The sequence below is a fragment of the Papio anubis genome, chromosome 9 (genome assembly GCF_008728515.1).
Source record: "Papio anubis isolate 15944 chromosome 9, Panubis1.0, whole genome shotgun sequence".
In the NCBI taxonomy this organism is placed as follows: Eukaryota; Metazoa; Chordata; class Mammalia; order Primates; family Cercopithecidae; genus Papio; species Papio anubis.
In genome coordinates this window covers 64,523,630-64,551,175 of record NC_044984.1, presented here as the reverse complement: position 1 = coordinate 64,551,175, position 27,546 = coordinate 64,523,630, and the positions used below count along the sequence as shown (strand labels likewise).

At 37.5% G+C, this 27,546-nt stretch overlaps 1 protein-coding gene across 6 annotated transcripts in view; it reads right to left on the bottom strand.

The window, feature by feature from the left end:
• CNOT2 (CCR4-NOT transcription complex subunit 2) overlaps positions 1–27,262 on the bottom strand; it is a 109,752-nt gene extending 82,490 nt beyond the window's left edge. For 4 of the 6 annotated variants that reach the window (XR_002515704.2, XR_002515703.2, XM_021922598.2 and 1 more), the window contains exon 1: positions 26,681–26,785. The gene's annotated coding sequence lies outside the window, so the exon portion shown is untranslated. Of the gene's footprint in view, positions 1–26,680 lie in introns of all 6 variants that reach the window. The other 2 variants (XM_017946000.3, XM_021922596.1) reach the window with 2 other exon arrangements.
• Between the last annotated feature and the right edge of the window lie 284 nt (positions 27,263–27,546).

The window sequence follows — 27,546 nt, the reverse complement described above, 5'->3', positions numbered from 1 at the left end:
TAATTGTATTAGACATAGTCCAAAAGAGACTGTCAAAATGGTTAAAAAAAAAAAAAAAAAAAAACACAATATGCTGTCTACAGGAAACATGCTTTAAATAGAATAAGAGGTAAGTAAACAGGTGAAAAAAGATATACCATGCAAAAAGTAAACAAAGATAAGCTGGAGTGGCTACCTTAACATCAGAATAAGTACATTTCACAGCAATAAAAAATACTACCAGGGCTAAGAAACATATGTTAAATAATGATAAAAAGGCCAACTCACCAGGAAGACATAATACCCCCTAAATGTGTATGCACTTACAACAGAGCTTCAAGTTAAAAATAGCAAAAACTGATAAGACTGAAAGAAATTAACCATTCCAGCATTACATTTGGAAATTTCAATACTCCTCTAAGTAATTATAAAGCAAGTAAACAAAAGTCAGCAAGGATACAGAAAAACAGAACACCATCATTAACCAACTAGATCTAATTGACATTTATAGAATACAATTTCAACGGCTGGGCGCTGTGGCTCACGCCTGTAATCCCAGCACATTGGGAGTCCAAGGCGGGCAGATCACCTGAGGTCAGGAGTTCGAGGCAAGCCTGACCAACATGGAGAAACCCTGTGTCTACTAAAAATACAAAATTAGCCGGGCACGGCAGTGCATGCCTATAATTCTAGCTACTGGGGGGGTTGAGGCAGGAGAACCGCTTGAACTTGGGAGGTGGAGGTTGAGGTGAGCCAAGATGGTGCCACAGCACTCCAGCCTGGGCAACAAGAGAGAAACTCCAGTTCAAAAAAAAAAAAAAAAAAAAAAAAGAATACATCATCAACAACAGTAGATTACAAATTCCTAAAAGGGGAAAATGAAACATTCATCGAATTAATTGCATCTTAGATCATTAAAAAAAAAAAAAAAAGTTAAAAGAACTGAATTTATACAAATGATATTCTCTGACTATAAGAGAATTATACTACAAAATGACATGAGAAACTGGAAAGTATCTCCAAATACATAAAAATTGAACTGTGCATATCTAAGTAATCCATGGTCATAGAGGTATTATAAAGGGAAATTTAGAAATATTTTGAACTGATTGGAAATAAAACATATAATTTGTAGGATGTAACCAAATTAGTACTCAATGGGAAATTTAGAATTTCATGTGCTTATCTTTGAAAAGATCTCAAGTCAATCACCTAAGCTTACATCTGAAAAACCTTGAAAAAGGGCACAAAATAAGCCAAAAGTAAACAAAAATAATAAAGATGACATGAAAAAACACAGAAATTGAAAAAAAGAACTAAAGAAAACAGAAAATCTAATTCTTTAAAAGGAAAATCACCAAAACTGATGCACCTCTTAAGGCAGACTGACAAAGAAAAAAGTCAGAAACTACCAGTATCAGGATTAATACAGAAAATATATAACCCACAGGCATTAAAAGGATAATAATACCAGAATAACTCTATAAAAATAAATTCAGCAACTTAGATGAAATGCACCTATTCCTCAAAAACTTCAAACTACTAAAACTTACTCAGAAAAAACCTCAAAAAACCTGAAAAATCTTATACCTACAGAAAAAAACGAACTCACAGTTGAAACAAAGAAACGGAAAGGAAAGGTAAGATAAAGAAAAGAAAAGAAAAGAAAAGGCAGACAGAAAGACAGACAAACTCTCCAGGTTTGGTAGTTTTACTAGTCAACTCTACCAAAACATTTAAAGAAGAAATAATACCAACTTGACATAACGTTTTCCAGAAAATGGGACACAAAACACTTAAGTCATTTTTGAGGCATTACTGATACCAAAACTAAAAACAAGAAAACAGTAACAAACAAACAAAAATTAAAGACCAATATGCCTCATATATACAAAGGCAAAAATTCTCAACAAAATATTAGCAAATCAAATTCAATAAAATGCCCAAAGATCTATGAACAAGTAAGGTTTATCCAGAGAAAATAAGACTGACTTAATTGTCAAAATTCAATCAATGAAAAAAACATAATTGGAGAAAACTATTTGAAAAGAAAACAAAAACTCAGTGCTCTGGGGAGTGTTCTAAGGGAATACAGCAAATGAAAAACTATTTTATTTTAAATAATCTACTAAATCTCAATAGAAATAGCAAGAATCTATAGTATCTGAGCCACAGTGCCCCTTTCTTCCCTCTGCCAGCTCAGCATAATGAAATTTCTACTCCTGGCAGATGGAGTCAGGACAGGGCTCTCTCCCCGCTGAGTTTCCAGTCAAGGGTTAGAGTATCTTTCCAGGACACACAAGCCAACAGAATTTCTTATACTCAACTCCCTCACTTCCGCCACCAGCCTCAAAACACAGGCAGAGACTCTAACATGACAGGCCTAGAACACAGGGGCCCCATTTGCCTTCAATCCATCTCATTCGTAAGACAGTGGTTACACACAGGGATAGGCAAGCCAAACAGACTAGAAGTTACCACCCTGCCCAGTGGTAGTGGCTCAGAGATTCTGCTGCAGAGGAGTAGACCTAAGAGCAGAAACTCTAAAAGCCTCCCCAAAAGAAAAGACTTTATTTCCAGATTCAAGTCCAAGGGTACCCTCAAAAATATGGAGATTTGGGCAGTAAGCAACTAAAAGGAAGCTGGTAGCTCTAAGGCAGGAGAACAAGTTAAACCACAGGTCAGCTAATGTACCAAAGAGAACTGGGAAGAGAGACAGCTAGGAAGAGACCTCCTCGGTTCATAAAAAACACTGAAGACTAGCCTCAAAAAATGCCCCTACAAAGGGGCCAAAATTTAATTTGATCTGACTGTGGAGAAATTTATGATCCAGAGAACTGCTAATAACAAAAGAGTAGTCACCAGCAGTTAGTAAAGGCTATCACATCTGGGTGTGACACCAACAGAAGCAGAGGTTTTAACAGATACATATAAATGAAAGAGACAATCGTAAACAGTCCTACTAAAATCACTGTCATCCCAATATAACTGCCCATGTCCAAGGCTGTACCCTCTAATGGGTGACAACAGGCACTTCACAGTGCAAGAAATATAAAACTTCATTGAAATAGCCCGGCCAAGCCATTAAACAAGCAAACAATAAGCACAAAGGATAGGAAGAATCAGTGTCCAGAGATGCTGCAAAATTTATGTAAAACGTCCAGCCTCTCGCCCACAAATTATGACATACAAATAAATAGAAGTAATTTATACACAGGGTACAAAAAGCAGTCAACAGAAACTGCCTGTTTAAGAGCCACGATGTCAGACTTAGTAAGACTTCAAAGTAGTCACTAAAAATATATTCAATAATTTCAGGAAATCACGATCAAAGTAGTAAAGGAAGGTATGATGACAATGTCTTACCTTTAAGAAAGAGATAAGAAAAAAGATATTATGTAGTTAACAAGTAAAATGACTGAACTGAAATATTCAGAGGCTCAAAAATAAGAGGGGCTCAACAGTATATGTGAACCAGGAGAACAAGGAGAACGCAAATTTGACGACAGACTCATAGGGTTGTGCAATTCAGAGAAAAATTAATAAAGAAATGTGAACATAGCCTCAGGGGAAAAAAAAGCATAGGACACTATTAAGTGAATCAACATATGTGTAATGGGAGCATGAAGAAAGGAAAGAGAGAAAAGAACAGAAAAATAGTTCAGGAAATAATGGCTGAAAACCTCAGAAATTGAAGAAAAACACTAATCAACACATCCAAGAAGCTCAATGAACTCCAACTAGGATAAACAAAACAATTCATGCCCAGAAACATCATAGCACAAAATGCTGGAAGCCAATGACAAAGAGAGACTCTTGAAATCAGCAAGAGAAAAGTGATTTGTCACAACTAACTTCTCATCAGAAATGATGATGGCTAGAATGATGTAGGATGACATATTCAAAATGATGAAAGAAAAAACTGTCAATAAAGAATTTTATATCCAGCAAAACTATCCTTCAAAAAAGGCAAAATAGGCCAGGTGCGGTGGCTCATGCCTGTAATCCCAGCACTTTGGGAGGGCGAGATAGACAGATTACCTGAGGTCGGGAATTCAAGACCAGCCTGGCCAACATGGCAAAACCCCATCTCTACTAAAAATACATAAAATTAGCTAAGCATGGTGGCAGGCACCCGTAATCCCAGGACTCTGTACTCTGGAGGCTGAGGCAGGGGAATTGCTTGAACCCAGGAGGCAGAGGTTGCAGTAAGCTGATATCACACCACTGCACTCCAGCCTGGGTGACAGAGAAAGACTCCATCTCAAAAAACACAAATAACAAAAAACAAAAACAAAAAGGCAAAATAAACATGGAGATTAAGATGCATTGGTAGAATTCACTGCTAGCAAACCTGACTGATAAAAATAATTATGTAATTATAAAAGACAGTATAAATACAAACTTTCTCTCCTTTTACATGATAAAAAGAAATTACACAAGCAATATGTATATAAGTGTATTGTTGGGTCTATAACAAATAGAAATGTACTATACTTGACTATAATAGCACAAAGAAGGTTGTTGAAAGGTAAGCTATTTTGGAGTAAGGGAAAGAAACAAGATGGTAACCCAAGTCCACAGGAAAATTGGAGAGAACCAGAAATATCAAATAAGAAAGTTAATGTAAGAAATTCTATAAAATTATACTTGGTCTCCTCCTTTCTCTCAGATCCATTAACCCTTTTCTCCTTTGCCCCAAGAATACTCACTGTCAGCACTTGTGGCTGCAACATTTACCCCAAGATAACTTTGTATGAAATACTTCGCTTTTATTTTATTTTTGTATTGCTCTAGCATATCAACTTTGTAAACAAAGGACATCATTGTATTTATAGCAATCTGTTTTTAGTGGTAGTATTTCCATTTACAAACTATAGTAATTCTTGATTGCTGAAAATGTCAAATCCTCGAAAATGTGGCATTCCTACATGTGATGCTAACATCATTCTCAAACAATTGTTGGCCAAAGATTCATTTGATGAATCCAAATTTTCTGAAATAATTATAATGATTCAGATGATTCTGATGTTAGTTTTGTTTAGAAATAACTCCAAGAGCCGGGTGTGGTGGCTCACGCCTGTAATTCCAGCACTTTGGGAGGTTGAGGTGGGCAGATCATGAGGTCAGGAGTTCGAGACCAGCCTGGCCAACACGGTGAAACCCTGTCTCTATTAAAAATACAAAAATTAGCTGAGCGTAGTGGCGGGTGCCTGTAATCCCAGCTACTTGTGAGGCTGAGGCAGGAGAATCCTTTGAACCTGGGAGACAGAGGTTGCAGTGAGCCAAGATTGCGCCACTGCACTCCAGCCTGGGCAACAGAGCGAGACTCTGTCTCAAAAAAAAAAAAAAAAAAAAAAAGAACAGAACAGAACTCCAAGAAGAGTTTTTTAATATTTTATTTTCACATTGAGTATCTGTCAGATTTGCTTCGGCCTCAATAAGTATATTTATGTAAAATTAAATGAGCACTGGCAGCAAGCTACACTTTTTTTTTCTAAATGGGAAAAGGGTTAAATGACACAAAATTATGTAAAGTAGTAACAATAACAATACATTGTTGGGTTTGTAAACTATAATAACTGCAATATGTATAACAACAATAGCACAAAAAGAAAGAAAAAGGAACAGACCTATATATGAGTGAGATTTCTATATCTAGCTAGAATTAAGTTAGTACAAGTCCAAAGTAGCTTTTGATAAGGTAAGATGTGTATAATAAGCAGTAGTAAGCACTAACAAGAAAAAAAAAAAAGAAATAATATTGTGAAAATATCATTAAAGGAATTATTTATTTATTTTTTTATTTTATTTTATTTTATTTTATTTTATTTTTTTTTTTTTTGAGACGGAGTCTCGCTCTGTCGCCCGGGCTGGAGTGCAGTGGCCGGATCTCAGCTCACTGCAAGCTCCGCCTCCCGGGTTCCCGCCATTCTCCTGCCTCAGCCTCCCGAGTAGCTGGGACTACAGGCGCCCGCCACCTCGCCCGGCTAATTTTTTTTTTATTTTTTAGTAGAGACGGGGTTTCACCGTGTTAGCCAGGATGGTCTCGATCTCCTGACCTCGTGATCCGCCCGTCTCGGCCTCCCAAAGTGCTGGGATTACAGGCTTGAGCCACCGCGCCCGGCCCCATTAAAGGAATTAAATTAAAATGTTACACTACAAGTCAACTAACACAAAAGACAGGAGCAAAGAAAGACGAGAAGAACAAAAAAGACGTGAAACATACAGAAAATGAAACAAAATGGCAGACATATATTCAACTATATAATTAACAACATTAAATATAAATGATTAAATAATCCAATTGAAAGGCAGAGACTGACAAACTACAAAAAAATCCAACAATCTACTATAGGAGACACACTTTAAAAATGCAAATATAACATCAGACAAAATAAACTTTAAAATAATTATTAAAGATAAAGAGAAAAAAACTTACTAGGATAAATTGGCCAATCATCAGAGAAATACATCAATTATAAACAAATGAACCTAACGAGAGCCCCAAAATAAATGAAGCAAAACCTGACAGAACCGAAGAGAGAAATAGCCAATTCAACAACAGTAGTTGGGAGACTTTAATACCCCATTTCAATAATGGATGCAACAACCAGATACAAGGTAAGTCAACAGACTTGAAAATATAAAATAACTACACCTGACAGACATCTATTCTCTAAGATGATCATATGCTAGGTCATAATCAAGCATTAATTTAAAAGGACTGAAATAATACAAAGTATGTTCTGTAGACACAATGGAATGAAATTAGAGATAATGACAAAATAAAATCTGTGAAGTTCACAAGTACACAGAAATTAAACAACACTTCTAAATAAGTAATGGGTAAAAGAAAAAAATCACAAAGGAAACTAGAAAATACTTTGGGAGGAATAAATTCAAAAATACAAGATACCAAAACTTATGTGACACAGTGAAAACAGTGCTAGGGGGCAAATTTATAGCTGTAAGTGCCTACATTTTTAAAAAGATCTCAAATCAATAACCTAATCTTCCACCTTGAAAAAAAAAAAAAAAAAAAAAAACTAGAAAAAGGGCCGGGTGTGGTGGCTCATACCTATAAATCCCAGCACTCTGGGAGGCCAAGGAGGGTGGATCACCTGAGGTCAGGAGTTCGAGACCAGGCTGTCCAAGGTGGAAACTCCATCTCTACTAAAAACTGAAAAATCAGCTGGACGTGGTGGCACACACCTGTGGTCCCAACTACCCGGGAGGCTGAGGCAGGAGAACTGCTCCAACTCGGGAGGCGGAGGTTGCAGTGAGCCGAGATTGTGGCACTGCACTCCAGCCTGGGCAACACAGTGAGACTTCACTCATTTAAAAAAAAAAAAGGCCGGGTGCGGTGGGTCACGCCTGTAATCCCAGCACTTTGGGAGGCTGACGCAGGCGGATTACGAGGTCAGAAGATCAAGACCATCCTGGCTAACACGGTGAAACCCAATCTCGACTAAAAAAATACAAAAAAATTAGCCGGGCGTGGTGGCACGCGCCTGTAGTCCCAGCTACACAGGAGGCTGAGGCAGGAGAATGGCGTGAACCCAGGAGGCGGGGCTTGCAGTCAGCCGAGATCGCGCCACTGCACTACAGCCTGGGTGACAGAGCGAGACTCCGTCTCCGAGGCGGGTGGATCACGAGGTCACGAGATGGAGATCATCCTGGCTAACACCCACGAGATAGAGACCATCCTGGCTAACATGGTGAAACCCCGTCTCTACTAAAAATACAAAAAACTTAGCTGGGCGCGGTGGCTGGCGCCTGTAGTCCCAGCTACTCGGAAGGCTCAGGCAGGAGAATGCATGAACCCGGGAGGCGGAGCTTGCAGTGAGCTGAGATGGCACCACTGCACTCCAGCCTGGTGACAGAGTGAGACTCCGTCTCAAAACAAACAACAACAAAAACAAAACCTAGAAAGAGATGAGCAAACTAAACCAAAAGCAAACAATGGATATAATAAAGATGAGAGCTGATACAAGTGAACTAGAGAATAAAAAAATGAGAAATACTTTTTAAAGTTTATTATCTAAAAAGATAAACAGATTGACAAACTTTGAGCTAAACTGACCAAGAAAAGAAAAAAAAAAAAAGAAAAAGAAGACTCAAAGTACTAAAAACAGGAAAGAAACAGAGTACATTACTACAACTTTGTAGGGTAGGCATAGCAAGGATCGTAAAGAAATAATGTGAACTGAATACTAACAAATTAAATAACTAAAGGAAAGGGACAAATTCTTACAAAGTCACAGACTATCAAAATTGACTTAGGATGAAACAGACAATCTGAATAGACCTATAACAAGTGAAGAGATTGCATTAGTAATTTTAAAACTTCCCATTAAACAAACAAACAAACAAAAATCTCAGGCCCAGGCAGCTTCACTGGTGAGTTGTACCAATTATAAGAAAAGCTGATATCAATTCTTCACAAACTCTTCCAAAACAGAGAAGAGTTTTGGAACCTGGAACATTTCCTGACTCATTTTACAAGACCATTGTTATCCAGATAACAACATCAAAGAAATCTCAAGAAATGAAAACCATAGACTGATATATCTTATGAAAATAGGCGGAAAACCTAGTCAGGCGTGGTGGCTCATGCCTGTAATCCCAGCTTTGGGAGGCTGAGGCAGGAGGATCATGACGTCAGGAGATCGAGACCATCCTGGCTAAGACGATGAAACCCGGTCTCTACTAAAAAATACAAAAAAATTAGCCAGGAGTGGTGGTGGGTGCCTGTAGTCCCAGCTACTCGGGAGGGTGAGGCAGGAGAATAGTGTGAACCTGGCAGGCGGAACTTGCAGTGAGCCAACATCGTGCCACTGCACTCCAGTCTGGACGACTGAACGAGACTCCGTCTCAAAAAATAATAAAAGAAAAGAAAATAGGCACAAACGCCCCCAACAAAATACCAGAAAACAAATACAGCAAAATAGGGATTATACGACATGACCAGTGGATTTATCCCAGAAATTCAAGAATTGTTCAATATCATAAAAACAAAAAATGTAATACAACATATTAGAAGAAACAACCACATGATCATCTCAAAAGATGCACCAAAAAAAGCATCTGAAAAAATCTAACAGCCTTTCATAATAAAAGCACTCAACAAACTAGAAATAGAAGGGAACATCCTCAAACTGATAAAAGGTATCCATGCGGGAAAAAAAAACAAAAACAAACAAACCAAAAAAACACACACAGATATGTACTTAAAGATTAAAGTCTGAATGCTTTCCTAATAAGATCAGGGATAATACAAGGTTGTCCACTAAACAGAATTGCCATTTCTATTTCATACTGTACTGAAGATTCTAGCCAGAACAATTAGGCAAAAAAAATAAAATAGAATGCATTCAGATTGGAAAAGAAGAAGTGAAACTACCTCTAATTGCAGATTACCTGATGTCATAGACAAGAAAATCCTAAAGAAGCCGCTAAAAAGATTATCATAAACACATGAACCTTACAAGAGAGCACCAAAATGAATGAAGCAAAAACTGACAGCTGAAGAGAGAAAAAGCCAATTCAACAACAGTGGTTGGGAGACTTTTAATACTCCATGTCAGCAATGAATGCCAACAACTAGATACAAGGTAAGCCAACAGGAGACCTGAAAATATAGAACAGTTTACATAGCAGTTTAATACTGAAGATTTTATTAATAGTAATGTTTTATAATAAGTAAACAAGTTCAACAAAGTTGCAGCGTACAAAATCAATATGCAAAAATTAATTGCATTTCTATACAATAACAATGAACAATACAAAAACGAAATTAAGAAAATAACTCCATTTCTGAAGCATCCAAGAGAATAAAATCCTTAAGTTTAACAAAAGTAATACAAAACATACCATAAAAACTACAAAACATTATTAAAAGAAATTAAAGTCTATTCCGGTCCTCAATTGATTTTAAAAAAAGAAAGAAATTAAATAACTATATAAATAGAAAGATATCCCATGTTCAGTTTCAACACAATTCTATCAATATTCCCCCTGGCTTCTTTGGAGAAATTAGCAAGCTAATTCTAAAATTCATATGGAAATTCATGGAGCACATACTAATAACATAATCTCGAAAAAGAATAGAGTTGGAGGATTCTCAAAAATTCCTGTTTTCAAAATTGCAGACTGTAATCAAGGGATACTGGCATAAGGATAGGCATATCAATCAATGAAACAGAATTGAGAGTCCAGAAATAAAGCTTCATATATACAGTCAGTTCATTTTTGATAAGAGTACTAAGATAAATGAATAGAGAAAACAGTCTTTTTAACAAATACTGAGCTCCAAATCATGCACATTTTCCACTATTATCTCTTCACATATTCTATATACAAATTTAAATCTAGTAACATACAAAATCTAGAGAGATTTTAGCAGTCTCATCATAAAGGAAAGCAGTAAAACTGGAGGAAGAGGGTATTTATTACATGCATTCATTCAACAAACATGTTTCAGGCACCAGTGAGAAAAGCACTAGCCAACAAAACAACATCCAACAGAAGTGAACAACTGATACATGCAACATAAATAAGTCATAAAATTACGTTAAGCAAAAGAAGACACAAAACAATGTAGTACCTACAAATCCATTTGTTCGAATCTCTAGAAAAAATCTCAAATATACTGACAGAAAGCAGATCTGTGGTTGCCAGGGCCATGACTGGGGTCTCCCTGCAATCAGTGAACTTCAGTGGTGACAGGAATGTTCTGTATCTGAATGATGGTGATGGTTAAACGGGTATATAAGTTTGTGAAAACTCATTTAAAAAGGACACTTAAATGGGTACCTTGTATTATGTGTAAACTTCCTTGGCAAGGTTGATTTAAAAATAAAAATGGAATTAGTTCCTATGGATATTAAAAAATAATAAGCCCTGCATGAAAACTTGCCCTAGATCAACACTAAAAACTAAGCCTGGTCTGAATTTCACTATAAAAGTGAAAGCCTCTAGAAGTATGCTTGAACAAGAACAGTACAACGAAAAAATCAGGAGGTTATGAAGTCAAAGACCTGACTCTGGATCTTACTGGGTAGCTTATATGACCTGGAAGAACTTAATTACCAGTTATGTGGTAGAACCTACCTTATTTACTCAACTGTAAAATGGGAAAAACTCAGCTAACCTCATGTAACAACTGTGAAGAGTATATACAAGGTATATTTTACTCTAAGTAAAAATGTCCTTACGGTAGCTTAGCAAAATCTTGCCTCATTTGCCTCTGACCTTTTCTGTACCCATCTACCATTCTCTTCCTTTCCCACTACATTCTAGGCACACAGACTTCTTTGCAATTTTTTAATCATAAGATATCAAGCATACATCTCTCTCAGGTTTTTTCTTCTTTGTTGTTGTCCCTTCCTGAAAGCCCTTTCTCCTGAATAAGCGCAGGATTGCTCCCTCACCACAGGCTCACTCCTTGAGGGAAAATCAGTGGGAAAGGACTTCCCTGACCAGCTTATTTAAATCTGCACCTCATACACACTCCACACTTTCTCTTAGTTTCTTTTCCTCCTTATCCTTACCACCATCTGTCAGACTATATGTATCTATATAGATTTTATTTTGTACACTGCTATATTCTTTTGGAATAGTACTTGGGGCACATAGTAGGAGTTAAATAAATATTTGCCAAATTAATGAATAAATGAGTAATATAAAGAAAGTATCTAATACAATACCTAAATGTTGTCTTTGCCTACTTCCCACAAGCAAAATACTATTTTCAAATACATCCACAGATATCAAAATGATTTTGAAGCCCTCCAGAAAACATAAGCTTAACAAAATACTGAAAATACAATCTGATTTTAGCATTTAACATAACGTCTTAACCTACATTTTCAGTGTTGATACAGTAAATTAAATTAGGCAAAAATTCTTTTAAACTTTTTCACTGTAAGTTTATCCAGTTTAAACCTCTTGGAGATCAATTTTGATATGGTACTTCTGTATATTAACCCTGTCTCATAATTGTGTGATATACTATTTGCTTTTTTTTCCCAGGAAGTACGGAATAATGCTTGGGAGGGGACCACAGACAGGACTATAACATATTACTCTTATTTTGTCTTTATGCTTATTAGTAAGAATGAAAAACAAAAACAGAAAACGTGAAAATAGAAGTGAATATAAAATATTCCCTCTTCAGAGAAAAAGCCAAAAAATACAAGTTTTAAAATTATCAGTTTATAACTTTGAAATTTAGAACTTTTTTTAAACACAACCATACGCAGTGTCAGTGACAGTAAATTAAAAAACACAATTCACACAGAGTTGGAGAGAACGTAAACTGGCACAGCTTTGCTGTAAGAAAAAAAGCAACTGAATATTAAAAGCTTTGGAAGATAACCTTTCATACACCCAACATATTTATATTTGTTAGGCCCTGTATGAGGTTGCAAATATACATTAATGAACTAGACTGAACTTGTCCCTACTCATGATCTAGTGGGGGAATGAAAGACAAAATTGTTTAGCATAATAGTTAATTACAATAGATGCTAGGTGAGAAGAGTTTACTTAAGAAAAGGGTAGTTGGGGAAAGACTCTGAGTATCCTGTATACTATCGGATGTGCTAAATGCTGTAAATATGTTGTCATTTACTCCTTCCAACCTCTGAGGTAAGTATTATTATACCTGTTCTTATGGGAAGAATACTAAGGCTTGAAAAGTAATCTGACTAAGGACACAGCAATTGGCTAAGCATTGGACCTGCTTACCTCCAAAATTCATATATTTTGAAATGATTGTACTTACAGTAATTTATTCTAAAGAAATAAATGTACAAACGATTCAGGTACAAGAATGTTCATCACAGTGCTATTTGTAAAAGTAAAAAGTCTGGCCACTGCACTCCAGCCTGGGCGACAGAGCGAGACTCCGTCTCAAAAAAAAAAAAAAAAAAAAAAAAGTAAAAAGTCAAAATAAAATGTTCAATCATACACAATCACTAAATCAGTTATGCTCTGGCCATTAAGAATCTAATTTTGGATAAATATATGACACTGGAAAATGCTTATGGTGTCAGTTTTGTTTTTTGTTTTCAATACAGGTTCCAAATTAGCATGTATACTCCAATTTCTTCATCACAAAAATGCAAACTTTCGTGGATATCTCTGAGGGACTTTTTCTCCCCTCTTTATTACAACTCTCCAGCATTTTCACATCCCCCTATACTACCTTAATAATCAGAGAGAAAAATGAGAGACTGTAGAGCTTACAAACACATGTATACAAAGGAAATGACAATGTTTGCATCAGTTAACAATGGTTCTCTAGGTTGTAGGCTTGGAAGTGATTTTTATTTTCTTCTCTCACTAATCTTTCCTTTCTACTTTTTCTATAATAAGCATATGCTATTACTACTTTTTTTTTTTAAAAAAAACCACAGGTCTCCTTCAGCAGAACCTCACACTTAATTCACTCCATATAAAAATTTTAAAACCAGTAAATAACAGTATTACTTCCTTGGTATGCTGTAATAATACATATCAATATACAAGAATCTAAAATTATAAAATAGGTAAGTTATAGAGAAATTTTCTATTACAAAAGAATCTTCTCTTTAAAAAAATTTACCCCAGAATCCCAAGTTGAAGTTCCCAAAGTAAATAAAAACTTCTCAAATCATTAATTTGAATCAGATGTTCAAAATCCAAGGAATTAAATACTCTTTTTCTGAGCCAATTGATAAATCCGAAACTATTCTGAAATAGTATTAAGTGACAGAAAAGCAAAAATAATCTTTGCCTTGTCTTGATATTTTAGCATGTACATTTTTGGTACAAAGCTGGAATATATAATTAAAAATAAAAGCCTTCTTCATCATATAGCTTAGGATATAAATTATTCTGAGGAATGAATTCCCTACTTTTAGTTAATTCCAGTGAAATAAGCAAAGAGCCTTAGATATTGAAAACTTTATTCTAAAGTGTGGTAATAATCTTCTAATAGTAAACCTAACAGTTAACTGAGTATCTGATGCCCAAGTATTTTGCTGTGCCTGACAATTATTATTAAAACTATCAAAATTATAAGGGGGCATATCTTGACCAGAATCTGTAGATCTTTTAGAAGTTCATATGTTTTATATCACAAGGATAAGTTTTATAAATAAGTTTTAGATATGAGTCCTTTGCTCAATTTTAAATTATTTGCCTTAGTTAATATGAAAGAATGGAAGAGCAAACTAACTGAGTAAAGATTTAGGGTAGCTGTATTCCAGTTTCTAAAGTTTTAATATATGTTTTTAGAAGAAAAAAGTATTTTGCTTGTAAGTGGCTTTATTACGGTACACGATTAAATAATCAGCACACCTAACAAATATTTAATGTCAGTAACTAGATTTTACAAGGATGATAGTAAAAGCAATGCCTTTTCCTACAATGCACAACAGTCATTTTCCAAATTCATTACTCTGTGATTCACTTTCCTTGCTTTGCTACTGCAGCTATTTAGTACTACTCTGCTTGCCTTATATGGTCTTTACTTTTAATGTTTCAAAAGGCTCAGTACCCAAGAGATCTTACAGATTTAACGGACAAAGAACAGTGTAAGTTATTCATACACATTATATGCACAAGAATACACAAGAGTTTCCAACTACTGCACTGACATTCTCAATGCTCTAATTATAAATTACAAATGATTTTCAAAAAATAGACATGATGTTCACGAAAAATATGCTTGGCTAACAATGATAAAGGACACAAATACAGTTACAAAAATGGGAATACCCCAAAGATTATCATGATGTTTTACCCTAATGATACAGGAGTTAAGATGAAGTAAATTTCCTGCTATAGATACATACAGAAAGCATCAGGACCTCAGCATGCAAAAATATTCAATTAACTGGCCTGCTCTGATGAACACAGCAGAATCATTCTTTACCACTCCCACAATCTTTCCAAACTCCTTTCTCCCAACCTCCAATAAGCCAGTTGTCTTTTTCTTTTTTCTGAGATGGAGTCTAGCTCTGTCACCCAGGCTGGTGCACACTGGCATGATGTCAACTCATTGCAACCTCCACCTCCCAGGTTCAAGCGATTCTCTCGCCACAGCCTCCCAAGTATCTGGGATTAGACACGTGTGCCACCACGCCTGGCTAATTTTTTGTATTTTTAGTAGAGACAGGGTTTTCCATTTTGGCCAGGCTGATCTTGAACTTCTGACCTAAGTGATCCACCTGCCTCGGCCTCCCAAAGTGCTGGGATTACAGGCATGAGCTACTGCACCTGGCCTAATAAGCCAGGTATCTACTTAAATAAAAATGCATAAAGGGCAAAGCACCCAAATGCAGCAGCATCACAAAATAAAAATGAATGAATCATTCAATCAATCATACAACTTAAGAAACTACAGTAGTTCTCCCCTTATCCGCGGTTTCTTCTTCCTCAGTTTCAGTTATTCATGGTGAAACACAGTCCAAAAATATTACACGGAAAATTCCAGAAATAATTCATATATTTTAAATTAGGCACCATTCTGAGGAGTGTGATGAAATTTTGTGGCATCCCGCTCCACACCACCTGGGACATGATATCCTTGCTACATATGCTACCCACCCCTTAGTCACGTTAGTAACTATCTTGGTTATCAGACTGACAGATCACAAATAATACAAGTACAGTACAAGAGGTGTTTTGAGAGACAGATCACATTTGCTTAACTTTTTTACAGTATATAATTATTCTTTTTTTTTTTTTTGAGACAGAGTCTCGCTGTGTCCCCCAGGCTGGAGTGCAGTGGCTCGATCTTGGCTCACTGCAAACTCCGCCTCCCAGGTTCAAGCGATTCTCCTGCCTCCGCCTCCCAAGTAGCTGGGACTACAGGCGCGTGCCACCAATCCTGGTTAATTTTTGTATTTTAGTAGAGGCGGGGTTTCATCGTGCTAGCCAGGATGGTCTTGATCTCCTGACCTTGTGATCCACCCACCTTGGCCTCCCAAAGTGCTGGGACTACAGGCGTGAGCCACTGCGCCCGGCCTATTTTATTATTAGCTATTGTTGCTCATCTCTTATTGTACCTAATGTACAAGTTAAACTTTATCATAGGTATGTATGCAGGGGGAATAGTACATATAAGGTTCAGTGCTATCCGTAGTTTCAGGCATCCACTGGGGTCTTAGAACATATTTCCCCTTGAATTAAGGGGAGACTACTATACTAGTTTATACTAGTTTCACTACAATGATTAATAATCAGGAATAATTATCATGATACTTTTTTGACATGCTCTACAGTTAAAACACTTTTGCTTTCATTATCTGAGTTGTCATCAGCAACACTGGGAGGTATAAATTATCAAACAGCTGAGGCTCTTCAATACTAATTGATTTTACCAGGCACACAGCTAGTAAGTTCATAGAGCCCAGACTGGAACCCATCATCTGAATCCAAGTATGAAGTCTTTCCAAAATAATGTATTATCTGCTCATTAAAGATGAGCACATACTCAATGGTACATTTATCAACTTTCAAAAAAATAAATGGTACGTGCTGTTTCTTCTGAACTTCCAGAATTTTTGCAATATTTGCTCTACATAAAGGAAATGGCATGGGAACTAACACCAGTAAATACCTACTGTCAGGAGTTTTACAGGATCTTATTAAAACCCACTTAAATACACTTAAGCGAAGAAGATATTTTATTAATTTTAAGGAAGAAAACAGGCATAGAGGAAAAACTGCTACAGGTAACTATCTCTGCATTATTCAGGTTGTAAAAGGTAGACACTGTCTGTCTGAATCCTAACCCATTAGATTTATCCCACTTAACAAACGAATTATTAAATGCCTATTATGTGCCCTGTGCTTTGCCAAGTGCTGCAGACAATGTGAAGATTTATTTATGTTACTCAAAATATTACACATCTTACTTCACAGAAGGTCATTTAAACAAAATTCCTGGTAGGAAAAACATGTTTAGACTCTAAAAGCAAGACTGCATTCTTGTTTACATTTACAAATCTGATACAAAAAAGAGTATAGTGCACTCTGTGAAATAAATTGTGGCTAATTCTCATACGTCTCAGAAGCTCCTCTTTAACCTAACAAGTCCCACTCCAAAACGAAAACAAACAAAAAACTCACAAAAACCTTTAATCCTTACATCAGTCCTACTGGGTAAGTATTGTTATTTATCTACATTTTTCTTTGTTTTTATTTATTTATTTTTAATCTACATTTTTCAAATGAGAAAACTGAAGTATAGGGAAGGATAAGTCACATAGCCAATTGAAAACAGTACAATGGTGATTCCATTTCAGGCTGGTTAGTTCCAGACATGGACATCATGTAAAATTTCAGAATATAACTCTTTTTAACAGCGGATAGATCAGCTCCATTTTATTCAGTCAAAAGTGAACTAAATAGACAATTAGGCTACGTGGGCAGCTCTACATGCCATAGTTGAACCATTAACTTTTGCTATGATAAAATAGTATATAATGCATACAATAAAAGCAGCAATTTAGGTCAGTAATCCCAGCACTTTGGGAAGACGAGGCAGGCAGATGGCTTGAGCGCAGGAGCTCAAGACCACCCTGGGCAACATGGAGGAACCCTGTCTCTACAAAAGATGCAAAAATTAGCCGGGCATGGTGGCGTGCGTCTGTAGTCCCAGCTACTCGGGAGGCTTAGGTGGGAGGATTGATTAAGCCCAGGAGGTCAAGGCTGCAGTGCACTGTGATCATGCTGCTGCATTCCAGCCTGGGTGACAAAGTGAGACCTGTCTCAAAAATAAAAATAAAAATAAAATTAATAATTTGCTGAAACTACATTCTCAGAGAAGCAATTCTTTTTCTTTAAAAATATTAATTTAGGATTTGTTTTTGCACGTCAATTAACAACTAATGCTAGCAACCTAATACAACCAAGTGCTATATGTATAGTATTTTGAGAAACACACAAACAAGTATATATAAAATAATCACTTCTAGTAATATAATATAAATATCAGCTCCTATGTAGGGATTTTATCACCGATTCAGATTTTCTTTTTTTTTTTTTTTTTTTGAGACGGAGTCTCGCGCTGTGTCACCCAGGCTGGAGTGCAGTGGCGCGATCTCGGCTCACTGCAAGCTCCGCCTCCCAGGTTCAGGCCATTCTCCTGCCTCAGCCTCCGAGTAGCTGGGACTACAGGCGCCCGCCACCACGCCCGGCTAGTTTTTTGTAGTTTTAGTAGAGACGGGGTTTCACCATGTTAGCCAGGATGGTCTCGATCTCCTGACCTCGTGATCCGCCCGCCTCGGCCTCCCAAAGTGCTGGGATTACAGGCTTGAGCCACCGCGCCCGGCCCGATTCAGATTTTCTTCATATTTTTCCAATTTATCTAAGAATGTTAAATCTCCTGTCTAACACATTACATCAGATGATAATACTCAAACTTTGCCTGCTCCAAAACGTTTGTAAAAATTCCATCCCAGTAATGGAAAAACCTTGAACAGTAGGCATTCATTTATATGTATAACAAACAAGTTCTCTAAAAGAAACTACAGAGTTTCAAAGTCATATAGTTCTTAACAAATAAAAATCCTGCTTATATGAATACAAAGTACTCAATTTGTTTAATGGAGAGAAAATAATCTTTCAAAAATGTCACAAATACACACCATTAAGCTATAATTTTCATTGTAAATCGACTGTGGAATCTAAACTTTCCCCTGAAACACAAATCTGTTTATCAATCTCACTGGCTATTTTTTTTTCCAATGGTTAATGGTTCCCTCATCACATAAAAGATAAGACCTCTCATACTGTGGCTACTTCATTCCTTCAACTAACATCTCCTATGAGGTCCCAGAATTCTGTCAAGGGCTATGGAGGATTACCTTGCCATTCTCCAAATCCAGAATATTTTCCCAAGATTTGTGCATTTACAAGGCTGATACCCTCCCCTCCTCCACCTAGTTAACTACAAAGCACCCTTCAGAACCCAGTTCACTTATCACCTCCTTGAAGCCAACTCATTAACTCCCTGAAACAAGGTTACTGTACTCTAGGATGTTTCTACAGTATGACAAAAATTTAACTTGAGGAATTATGCAGTGCAACTATAATAGTGCACAGCACATAGTAACATTTATTGGACTGTACAAGGAAATCTAATTAAACATGAAAATCATTACTAATTTATGAGAAAAGTATAGGTTTGATTATTCTACATAAACACATGAATTAAGGAAAGTTTTCAGTTTGCTTTCCCATGTCATTTTCCAGTACTCCAGACAGACCACCCCCCAACCCCCACAATTCATCTGATGTAGAAAACAATTTCAAGGCACCTTAATAAAAAATAATCCCTCCTCCCTATTGCTCTTTATAAAACTTATTACAGATTACTGGGTCCACCATGGTATTTTCAGAAGTTGAAAGACACAGATTATTATGCTTTAATCATCTCTTCTCCCCTTTAGAGATTACCCCCATTTATGCAGAAAGCACTAAGTAATTGTTGATGAAATTTCTTATCTTCAAACATGCAAAACTTGACCCTATCTCAGGGCCTTCTATTCCTTCTGTCTGGAAAAGCATTCAACCACATTTCTGCATGGCTTACACCTTTCTCTGTTTCTGCTCAAATGATACCTCCACAGAAGTCTTCTCTCATCACCCTACTTAATCTCTTTTTTTCCATTTCTAATCAAGTGCTGTACTTTTATCCCCCTTTATTTTTTCCTAAGTTACCACTAGCTGAAATTATATTTATTTGTTTACTGTCTGTCTCCTCCTCCAGAATGTTAGGTTAATGAAGGTGGAGACTTGTCTGAATCACCATCATATATCCAATAACAATGTCGAGCAGAGACTAAACACTTAAATTACTACAGGATTTACTTGAAAACATCTAGAGTGCTAACATATAACCAGCAGAGCCTAAACTTTAAATTTAATTTAATAAACAATTTCTATCCAAACTCTACTAAAAAACAGCTAAATTACACGAGTTTCGCATGTGCAGGGAATAGAAAAAGAACTTTTAAAATACACAGAATTTTACTGTTGGAAGTGAGTTTGGCAATCAAGCACAGAGATTTGCAAACTATGATATGAAACACCTTAGTGTTTCACTAATTTGTGCTTCACAAATTCATTTAAGCATTGGATTACAATTTTTTTACACACATACATCCATTTTAGGATGAGTGATATACACACACAAGTGCATTGTATACCAAACTTAAACAGTTTAAAGACTATCTCAGATGTCAGGTTAACCAGTTTGGCTGTATTAAAGTTTGGCCTGACATACTTATAAATATACCTAGAATTTCTCATAAGCATAGATTAGAAAGATTATGGCTCCAATTTTTTGTCTAATTTCAGGCCAGACATGTTCACTCCCATAAAAACTACACCCCTAAAGCATTACTTTGTCCAGTAATCTGTTCAGCATATGACTACCTCAGAATAATGGTGCAATAGTATGTAAAATGTAGCATCAATGATATGTTATAACCTATTCTCATAACAAACGATTTGCTTTCAAGTTTTTAATGTTTCTCAATGAATGTTTATAATTTTTAAAAATGAGCAGCTGTTGTATATTGCCAGAAAGTCAAGCTTGAAACAAAAATTTCCTACTGCTGCTTGTCTTTCAAACTTCTGTATCAATTCGATTAAATACCTAGGATCTGCAAGATGATCAGATGCAAACAAAAATAAATCTTCCATCAATACCTATTTTATTTAATAAATCACGATTTTCTCTATAAAGTAGCGTTAAAATAAACGAGAAAGAAATTAGACTCTAAGTACAGTCTGAAGATGAAAATGGCCTTCATAATCCCCAACTTCTAATTTTCTTATTGACCAAAATAGCTTGTTTATAAACATAAATGTTAAGTTTTAAACTTATTTTAAATAATATATATAAAATTAAGATAATGAAAGTCCTCTCTGCAAGCTGTAAAACATTTTTTAAATATTAAGTAGCAAAGCCAAAAGCAGTCAGGTGCTTGGAATGGCACAGTAAACCTAATATTTTATTTTACTGACCTATGAAAGATTCTTACAAGCAGAAAACTAAATACAAAATTTACATGCAGGATAGGCATTATAATTTACAAAGTAGAAAATAATACAAAAGCACATTCTTGCCAGATATGACACAAAACCAAATGTTCCTCTCTCAAACACATTGTATTACATAATCAGTCATTACGTTTTGTCCAGATGCTAATACAAACTGGAGCTGTTACAACATCTGAATACACAAATGGAAAAATAGTGTATCAATATGTTTGAAAAACAAGCAAGTCTACTCACTGTTACCTAAATTGCCAGGACACACAATTTTCTCTCACTCATTTTATCACTTTTACTAAGTTTTAGTAAAAACTTAGTAAAAACTTACTAAATGTGCATTTTCATCTACTCACATATAAGGAAAGACATTCCCATTCAGAAAAGGCAGAGAAAGGATTGGTGTCTTGAGTACTGGATCATATTCCCTTTTTAAAAATATATACTCTGTATCTTTAGCAGCTCTTAGTCACTAAAAGGTCTCTGGAACATGTACAGGCAATTAAGACATAATATTCCTAAAATCATTATCAATATTAGCATATCTACTAAAATGATATTCTGGAAGTCATCTATCCTGTTTTGATTTCGACATCTCTAAAATGGGCACAAAACTGGCTCACAAGCTCTTAAACAAACCTGTAAAGGCCAGATGTTTCTCAAAATTGCCGTTTCAGATTTGAGAAAGGTAAAATGTTGTATGTATCATATATGACATAACATCTGCCAATGGCAACACCTGCAGTCAAACACGTGAACATTTCCATATGAAAAAGTGGGAAAATCAGATTAAGAAAGATGATAATCAGATTCACAGGTATAATTCCAGTTGATATTTTCTCACCTTACTTATTCAAAACAAAACTAAACAAATGATCAACTTTCAGAGCTTTTTAAATTTTGGACCTCCAATAAGACACATCTCACCTTATTTCCATAAGGGCAATTTTATTCAAACTAGAGAAATCCTGCTTTCTACTAACCAATGGGCCAGGCATTAAGAGGAAAAAGGTGAGAAAAACAGAATCTAACTTCAGAAGCCCCAAATCTAATAGGAGCTCATGGGTAAGTACTGGTAAACATGTTACCTTGTAAAGACAAATACAAAACATCTCCTTCAAATAATGGCCATAACCACACATAATACAGCAAGAAATACAGACCTAAACATCCTGCCAGAAGCAAAACAGGGTATTAATCACTCTATTACTAACATCCTCCCCTAATTCCATACTAACTCAACACACAGTTCTGTAAGAAGCTAGTTATCTATTTTTCCATATGTAATTAAGAAGCAAAACTGTAAGACAGGATTCAAGAAAGTGAAGGAATACAGGATGCCATTCTCCCCACCACTTTTCCAATCTGTTGCTTCAGATCTGTGGATTGTGAAACAGTACTGACAAATGACAATCTAGCAACAGTTCAGTTTAATAGATACGTATTGAGAACCTACTAAGTATTATGCACTATAGAGGCATTCGAAACATGAACATAAACAAATCAAAGCCCTACCTCTCAGGTGCTCCCAGTCCAGATGAACAGTAAATTACAATACAGTGTGACATTCTATAATAGAAGTTTGAAGACTAAAAAGCAATACAGCAGAAAGATTTGAGGAGTCAGGAAAGATTTATGAAGAAAGTGATACCAAAGAGGAGTATAGAAGAAGTTCATCAAACAACAGAGAAGTGAAAGATACATAAAATATGCACCACCACCCTCCCCGACACACATACATGCAATAACATACACATGAATAAAAGGAATAGGATGGGCGTGGTGGCTCACACCTGTAATCCCAGCACTTTGGGAGGCTGAGGCAGGCAGGTTGTCTGAGGTCAGGAGTTTGAGGCAAGCCTGACCAACATGGTAAAACCCTGTCTCTACTAAAAATACAAAATTAGCCGGGCACATGCCTGTAATCCTAGCTACTCAGGAGGCTGAGGCAGGAGAATCACTTGAACCTGGGAGGTGGAGGTAGTAGTGAGCCAAGATCGCGCCATTGCACTCCAGCCTGGGCGAGGAGCAAAACTCCGTCTCAAAGAAGAAGGAAAAAAAAAAGAATAAGGAAAGGAAAATGTTCAGGGTTAAGTGGCAAATAGTCCAAATTATCTAACTATATATCTAAGTGGACTTAGATCCTGAGTCTAAGCATATACAAAGCACTAAAGTGCCCAGAAAACGAAAAATTTCCCTTTTTTTCTAAATAATTCACCTTTTTTGTATTTCCATATTATATATCATGAGCTCTTGACCAAAAGTAAACATCGTAAACTGTTTTATTACTTTATAATGCAGCACACCCCCAAGTGATATACCAACGGATACCAACAGATTTGCAACTGTATTTCAGAGAACAAGCTGTCAGAAAACACACTATGAATTCTATTTCCAGGACATTCCTAATAGTATAGACAAAGTAAATAAATGAACAAGCCACATCAGCATGATTAGTCATAACAGTTGAATTCTAAAATAGAAATCAAAGGATGTTAAACAGAAAAACTAAAGAAATAAAACCCTAACTTTCATTCCACTTCAAGGCAAACTTTCTACAACGACATCAACTTTAGCACAGCTCTTTTCAAAATATCTAGTATAAGTCACAGTGAAATTCAATCCCTTTAAGTATCACAGGTAGAAACTGCTCTTAGTAAGGAAGAACAGTCACCTGTATCATCAAGCAGAATAAGTTCTACCATAGCACTAGATCCCTTGATTAACACTGTATGTAATTCCACTCAAACATTACAGTACACCTCATATTAACTCTGCCCCTAAACTGCCCTACCTGGTACCTTGGATCTTTTGCCTCTTTGTGTTACAAAATCCCCTACAGATCCAGGTAACAAATAACATCATAAATGTTTGGTTGTATATTTTCCTGAAATCTCAGGAAAATTTTAGCAAATTTTAACAACAAAAAACAGCTATTGTTTAACATTGCTTTTAAAGAGCAAAAAAATAAATTGTAAGCTAAGTGTCTTTCACTAGTCTATTAATGCTTACTCATTATTTCACATATATATGTGAAGCATACATTCTATTTATATTATCAGAAAATTTTATGAAGTCTGTCACTAGAAAACATAAAACTATAACTTATACAGGTTGTAAAAAATTCTGTAATGGTCTTTCAAAATATAGGTACTTTTAATACCAGTATCTACTAAAGGAATACAAATGAGAACTGGGTTAGAAGCACTTCTAAGAAAATCTATTCATACACCTGAAAATTTTATTCACTTTTGAACAAATAATTTTCAGGTTATAATAACTGTAAAGCATCTCTGAAAAATCAAAAAGTGCAACACCCAAAGTTATAAAGGAAAAACAAAGGTAATTAGTCCTTGTAGAGAGGTATATGGGAAGTTGTATCATTCTGAATTTTTTTGTTTTTGTTTTTTGCCCAGCATCAGAAGATAAGCCACATTCTGAGTTTTATCTTCAAGATCAGGTACTTGGGGATATAAATCACTCACACACAAGCATTTTGCCCTCCTTTTTCACCATATAAATTAAAGTATTATAGAAACTGAAAAATTGTATAGGCTGTATGTGTTGCTTGGTTAAACAAACAGGCAATTCTCATTCCCTGAGCTCAGATTAGGTTACAGATATCTCTACATTGTATACTTAAAAAAAGATTCCTGCCAACAAATGTTTACATTAACTTATTTGTATTGATGAAGTACTAATTCAGATACAAAAAAAAAAACTTTAGCAGAGTTTCTCACTTCCTCTCTAAAATACAAAGTATTCACAAAAGTTATTACAATTCAAGCTCTCAGAAAATATGAGAGAAAGATACCTTTTCTACAATAAGGATCTTACAAAGTCAAGAAATAAGTGAGTAGAGTGGAACATGTTTTGTCTTTAAGTGTATTTTGTATTTCTTTTTCTTTAGATTTAACATTATAAAAGAACTACAAACTAAACAAATTCAACATACAGAGCTTACTAATTATCTTGGTCCATTATAAAACATGTCAATGAACTGGGCTCTGAATATAGACAACCATTTCAGCCCACTATGGTTCTTAACCCTTTCAATTCGCAATCTTACAAAATTATGAGAGACATATTCATTGACGTTTGGAAAGAACTGTTGTCAATTACGCCAAGCATTCCCAAACTCAACATAAACCTTGTATGTAAATGGATACTTCAAAATTTCTATCTCATCCCTCACCCCATACTTTATTCTTTCCACTTATCTTGCTTCAAAAGGGAAATCAAGAGTCACACTTATGATTCCGAGCTCTAAAAATTCCTAATATCAAGCATGAAGTATGTTCAACTTTGGAACCTTAAATTTAAGTTGGCCTCCCTCGTGAACTGACTTTGAGTACTTTTTACCATTTCGCCAAGAATCTAAGGGTTCAAATCAGTGTACTTAATTACGAAGAACTGCCCAAACGATTTTAAAAGGAGTGGGATTCTCTGACCAAGAGTTTTATGAAAATGAAACAAAATATGTTGCACTCAGTCTTCCGGATGTTGAAAAGTGAAGATGTCTCCAAGGATTCGAAGGAAGTTGATGTTTAGGTTCCTTCTGAGAGGGTGGTACCCTTATGTAAGACTTTGGTGGTGGTAATACCGTACCTACAGGCCTGGAATAAATATAAAGTCTAAAACCTTGGAAATACTTTGTATAAAAGAAAACTACAATTCACTTTTGCTAAGGACCACAGTCACCAAGTCATCAGCTTTCTCCCGGACAGACAACAGTCCCTCAATTAAGAACTACAAAGGCCTCTTTTAACCCTACTCTTTTCTTCTGTGAAACTTTTAAGTGAGACCTACAGCAGCAAAAGGTGGAGGGGCCCCTGCGGAAGTAGAAACCCAGGGCTTGCAACTTCACAGACAGAAGCATCTGTGGTTCCTCCGCCGCCCCAGGACCATCCGGACTCAGTCTACGACACTACGGAAGCTTCACCTTCCTGGTGCGGTGGCAGAGGCAGCATCGCAGTTGCATTCCTTCTCCCTCCACCATGCACAGCCTTCGGTATCCCAGGGCCTGCAGGCTCCTGACACCCGTTAGCCAGTCCAGTGTCTCCCATCTGACACTTACACACACACTAACAGAAATACACATAACTGGCAGATGATATACGTGTATTGAGAATGTAAGGAGCCAGAGACAGCACCAGCTGCTGGGAAGGCGGCAGAGCCGTCTAAAGCGGGCTCGAGCTCCTCAGCCACGGCCGCAGCCGCCTTCTCTTCTCCCCCAGGAAGCAGCGCGGCGGTAGCGGCTCCTCCGCGCTGGCGGGAGCCTAGGGGAGTGGAGTCTGGGGAAGCCCCGCCACTCGCGGATGGGACCGGGCCTAGGATCTGGAGCTGCTGCTGCAGCGGCCCGAGTACAGCGACGCTTTACGTCCCGTCCACCACCACCCCCATACACACCCCATCCCTCCCTCCACCGCCGCCACCCCCCCTCCCCGCCCGCTCCGCTCTCCCTCTCTCGATTGGAGCCGAGACAAAAGCAACGGGAAGCGGCGGGCCGGGACGCTACCGGCGGACCCCGGGCGCGGCCGGACCGGCCCCGGGGCATTCCCCCGCCTTGCGGGGACCCCGAATCCGCCGCCCCCGCCGCGCGCCCCGCTGCCAGACTTCCGAAAATTTGCCAAAAACTCACCGCATGAATTTTCTTGTCCCGCGGATCCAAGATGGCGACGTATCCACCGCGGAGGCTGCTGGGAGCAAGACCTTTACCCTCTGACCGCCGCCGTGACCCCCGTCGCTCCGGCTTCCCTCCGGGTGGCGGCGGAAGGTGGGAGCGGCGACTGCAAAGCAGCAGCGATGGGGTGGGTAGGCCGCTTCCAGCGCGCCTCTAACAAGGTGGAGAGAGGCGCTTCACTCCCCTACCGCCCTCACCGCTGCTCCGTCTTGTCTCCCATCGACTCACAGGGAGGCTTGCTGCTCCTCCGCGGCCGTTACAGAGAGCGGGGCTTCTGCGGCCGCTACCGTTTTCCTGGGGCCAGGTTGCTTCGCAGAGGGCTCTGGCCCTAAGTCCGAGGGGGACCGCAGGGTCCAGGGGCGATGAATAGTGAGGTGGCTTCAGTCCGCCCTCCCCGGGGATGCTGAGCGTGTTCGTGTTTGTGTTTGTGTTGGTGTTGGACACCCCGCCCCCGCACGTCCGCCTCCTCACTCCTCCCCTCCTCACTCCCGCCACCTGGGCGAATTTAACCGTGTCCCCGTTTCCTCCCTTAGCTCCCGCAACCTCCGGAGCTTGTGCGCGTACTTCAGGGACCGGCACCACGTCACCGTCACCTTCTGAGTAGTGAGTTCCCCTCTGATGAAACTACTGGTGTATTTACTCACCATTCTCACCTTTTTTTTTTTTCCCCCCCAACCTGGTGGAAGGAAGTACATAATGGAGAGCAAGTTTTTAAAGCACGGTCGTGTCGTGTGAACTTGCTCTAGCCAAATTAGGTTTATAGCACTTTTTCTGACTCTCATTCCCCCCAGTCTCCACATAAACAAGAGTGACCAGCTGGGTCA